The sequence below is a fragment of the Priapulus caudatus genome, unplaced genomic scaffold, assembly GCF_000485595.1.
Source record: "Priapulus caudatus unplaced genomic scaffold, Priapulus_caudatus-5.0.1 Scaffold714, whole genome shotgun sequence".
Taxonomy (NCBI): domain Eukaryota; kingdom Metazoa; phylum Priapulida; class Priapulimorpha; order Priapulimorphida; family Priapulidae; genus Priapulus; species Priapulus caudatus.
In genome coordinates this window covers 193387-198338 of record NW_014577775.1, presented here as the reverse complement: position 1 = coordinate 198338, position 4952 = coordinate 193387, and the positions used below count along the sequence as shown (strand labels likewise).

Here is a 4952-nt window from a genome sequence, read left to right as displayed (position 1 = left end):
TGCCACTCTCTCATCTACAGATGCCTTGAGATAACCATTCATTACTTTCTGTAACAATGACAGTAAATCGACCACTACTGCGTTATAGAGCTATCGTACAGCTACTACATCAGTAACCTTATGTTCAGCCTTTATCACTCCCTCATCTGCAAATGCAATGCGATATTGTAATACCGTCGAAACACAGAGAAATAAATATACAGGAATAAGCTATTGTTCCAGGTTGGCATACTTTACAGGCCAGCTGTGTAAAGTATAACGCTGGACTAGACAGAGGTAGAATTAGCCAATTACAGACGGTAACGTAGTACGGACTGACTACAAACAATAGGTAGGCGTGTCTACCTATGTGGGTATATAACCGCCGCCGCGTGTTCGGCTAGAGAGAGAGATCGGAGAGAGAGTGTAGCAGAGACAGTACATAATACTTTTAATAGACGACATTGGTTCGAGCCACTACGATACATTAATAACCTCGTAAGTTGGTGATGTTACTCGCGCACCTCGACTGTACGCATTCGCCCCGTTATGGGCGGATGCATAGTTAAGGCTGTGCAATTAAAAAGATAACTGGATACGTACATCATAGTTCGTTATGTTCTTTACTACCTGCTTTTAAATAGACGCTAGCAAGGGTGTAATACACACACTCACGCGTAACCACTATTACGATCACGGGTAGAAATAGCCTTCCTTATAATATCACTCATCAATTTATGTTATGAAACCTCTAAATCTACCACTACTAAGTAATTGTGCGATAGTCCAGTTACCACATAGGTAACTAGACTAAGCCTAACTCTTGTAAAACTTAACTTTATCACGCTATCATATGCAGATACCATGAGATACCAGCATACATCAATTTATGTTACTAAAACATAAAATATATCACTATTAAGTGACAGTCCTATGGCGTAGCTATCAAATCGGCAAACTCAATTCTTCCTAGTGCCTGTCAGTACTATATCATCCACAGATACACTGAGATGGAGTTCTGCAACAAACATTTTACTAATACTCGAAATATCTTATGAACTACTATCAGCGTTCTAGTTTATCTGGCACAATATAAACAGACTCCCGGTAGAATAAGAGCGGCTAACCTTGACACAGCATCCCCCGAGCCTGTGGATGGGTTGCCTCCACCACTCACGCCACCACCAGACAGACATACATCGCCCCACTCTACCCCTCTCCCACTACATGGCCACAACACGAGCGCCAAGTGTTTCACTTTATTTCTTTATTATTTCTAAGCTATTTATAGGTCGCTCGATCACTGTTGAAAAATCGTGAGCGCAGCCAGCACGTAATTTCGAGCATAAAATGAGCTAATTTACCTGCGGGAAGCCAAGCCAACCTCCGGCGAGGGCCCGCGGAAGCTGCGCAGCGCTATCGACCGCATCTCCATCCCGATCCTCCTGCCAGGGAAGTGCAACGGAAGCTGAGGAACGCTACTCCCCCCTTACTGAATTCCCCCCAAACTCCATCCGAGCAGGGGAGGTTAATCGCTTGGTCTGGCCTTTGGCCAACGTGATCCCTTCCCCAGCGGCAGACAGACGGCGATATTCATAGAGTGTGAAGTCGAGGCGATGAGTCAATAGCACCGCGCGCCGACACCGACGTGTTACGATGCGGAGGCAGGAGCAGCCGACATTAGCAGCTGCCACAGCCGACGTCGGACGAGTCGCGAACGCTCGTTGTGTGTGTCTGTCGGCGAAGGAAACCTGTTCCCGTGACATCCACTCTCTAACACCCATGCCCACATTCTTCTCTCTCTCTCCCTCTCTCTTTCTCTCTTTCTTTCTTTTTGCTTTTTTTCTCTCTCTCTCTCGCTCTCGCTCTCTCTCGCTCTCTCTCTTTCTCTCTCACCCTCCCCTTCTCTCACCCTCTCCCCCTCTCTCGCATCCAATCTAAGCGCGGAATCCAATTTACCGTTTCCTAATCCTTTCACCTTCAAATCAGTCAAAATGAAAGCGGAGAGAACGGCCGCCAGGTTCGCGTGTTTTTACATCAGTAGCGGCAGTGTGCGTGTGGTGTGTGAGTGCACCACCCATCGGCCCGTCCCCCGCAGCAGCAGAAACAGCAGTAGCAGCAGCAGCAGCAGCAGCAGCAGCAGCAGCAGTAGTAGTAGTAGTATCAGCAGCAATAGCAGCAGCAGCAGCAGTAGCAGCAGCAGCAGCAACAGCAGCAGTAGCAGTAGCAGTAGCAGCAGCAGCAGCAGCAGCAGCAGCAGCAGCAGCAGCAGCAGCATTCAGGTGCCAGCCCGGCTGCGCTGCAATCTCGTACGTAAGTGCAAATATTGATAATAGCGCACGCGTTATAAACCCGCACGTCGCTACCGTCTGTTGTTACTCCGCACACGAAAGACAGCAAATGTCTACCAATAAAACAGCGCGGCGGCAGCACCTACGGCTACTTCGCTACTTCGTGACGGCGCCCCGTCGCTCGCTCGCTCGGCCGGTCGCGTGCGCTGCCTCCGTCTACCTGTCATCTGATATTGTCTGATTGCATCGCAAGGAGTGAGAGCGAGAGAGAGAGGAGGGAGGGAGATAAAGAGAAGGGGAGAGCGGGAAAAAGGGTGAGATAGGTAAAGGAAAACGAGAAAGATAGCGCGGGAAAGTGAGAGAAAGGGAGAGATCGGAAAACAGGGGAGGGGTGGTTCTTACGATAATCGGGATTGTAACGACGATGACGACGTTACCCGATTCAATGTAGATTAGTTGTAGCGATGAATAATGAAAACTCCAAAGTCCAAGCAGTTGTGTTCAGCAAATAGTATTATTGTTTCTCAACCCACACGCGCGCGCACAGAGGCACGCAGCCACGTGCCTCGCACACTCACGTCCGACCTTTCTCACAACCAAGAACCTTTTCCTTTTATACATTTCTAGCTAACAAAGAAAGTCGCGCACGCCCGGACAACCACACCCGCTGCCCACATGTACAACAATTCTCTCTCCACCGTTTCTCATCTCCATCATCCATACTACATCAAATGCGCTGCCACCGACCAACCCATTATGCAACCACAGTCGCTACATTTCCAATCACTCAACTACTATTTGTAACATCTGCAAACCATACTTTACATTACCTTCCTTTCCTCCAAGACGATGGCTTCTATAAGCCATCGACTTTAGCGTCCTCGCTAATCTAAAATAAACCCTAATCGTAATCCACCCTGCGTACACACCCATGCACACTTACATCCTACATACACACACGCATACGCACGCGCACCTGTACGTCTCTCATCCTGGCGATTAGACAATCCAACATTACCCAAAATTGCTTGTACCCTTACTATACTAATACAATATCTCTTTCACTGAACACTAATACACTCATATACAAAAATACAGTTTGAACAAAAATCCATATGACCACTATAATACAACATCGATACACAGATACACAGATCGATGGGATACATAGCCCTTTGAAATCATCCCACTACACAACACCTTGAAATACCAAAATACGCAATAAATACAATGGAAGAAAATAGATATCATAACATCACTGAAAATAAAAATAAAAATCACCAGGAGTACGTAGCTCCATCCACAACGAATATCACTAATGTGTGTACACTGCGAGTATCAGGTTCGACATAATGTGAGTGATCTAATGAAATGCCCAGGAACTGTTGTGAAAATTCGAAATATGCATACATTGTAGTGTAATTTGGAAAATAGACAGGAGGGCGATAAATTTCTTACATTGTAAATGTCTGCTCCCTATGCCGCAATGGTAACAATGCCACAACTTGAATACCATCAGCAATTGGCAGTGCGTGTCTTAATTAGCGAATAATAGTACAGTAGTAGTACAATAGTAGTACAGTACCCCTCCCGATGCCTGGCAACATAAGTGATGCCGGAAGATTCCCTTTGATTTCCTCAAGCAAAATCTGTAGCTGTCTTGGAGAAATAAGTGCTGTTGGTAATCTCCCAGTTAATAACGAATTAATATTATTCGCCAATTGATCGAATGTGTCCTGTACATGCGCAAAGAACAATGCCAAACTGCTTATTGTAATCTGTAACATTGAAAGTGTTTGTATTTGAAATTGTGAAAAATCTCTGCCAATTTCATTAACCATTACTGTTATCTGTCGCGTGTCACTGGTTAATTGCTCCATAACCTTAGTGTTTAATTCAGTGTAAATCCTTGTGAAATTTAAAACCGTAACTGATTGATTAATCACGTAACTTACTAATCACAGGATAACTATCACTAATGAAAAAAAACAGCAAATAGAAAAAAAATCGGAGGTACGGCCGTGACATCCTTTCCCCCCCCCTCCTTTCTGCCGACTATTCGCACGAACACGTGCCGACGTTGCGCACGCGGCGCCCCCTAGGTGCTTCTTACGTTGCCTGCTGGGCGGGAACGTGATTCCGCGCACATATCTGCCATGCCTGCGTGTGTGTTTCGCCGCATCCGACCCGACGCCGATGATGACGATGACGTAGCGCACCTGGATGTGTGCTGCTGCTACGACCGCCGCGGGTGCTGCGCGTGCTTTGGTCACGTAACACCGATATATCAACAAGAGCGTCAATTATCTATGCCTCGGAGGATCTACGCCGCTATACTCACTCATACCGCACCATCTCTTCTCTCTCACACGCATGCACACACGCACGCGCGCGCACGCACGCACGCACGCACGCACGCACGCACACACACACGCACGCACGCACACACGCACGCACGCACGCACGCACGCACGCACTCGCGCTGTCTCTCTTGCTTCTCTCACTTTCGCTATCTCACCCTCGCTCATCTCTCTGTCTTTCTCCTTCTCTCTCGTGTTCTTTTCTCTCTTCCTCTCGCTGCCTTTCTCCCTCGCTCTCGCGCGCACACGGACACGCGTATTCTCTCGTTTTTTCTTGTGCTCTCTTTCTCTCTCTCTCTCTCTCTCTCTCTCTCTCTCTCTC

General features: G+C 47.2%; 1 long non-coding RNA gene across 1 annotated transcript in view; it reads right to left on the bottom strand.

Moving 5' to 3' along the window:
- Window positions 1-3060: 3060 nt before the first annotated feature.
- LOC106813010 overlaps window positions 3061-4952 on the bottom strand; it is a 22358-nt gene continuing 20466 nt past the window's right edge. The window contains exon 3 of the long non-coding RNA XR_001394413.1: window positions 3061-3349. This is a non-coding gene — a long non-coding RNA (uncharacterized LOC106813010). The remainder of the gene's footprint in view (window positions 3350-4952) is intronic.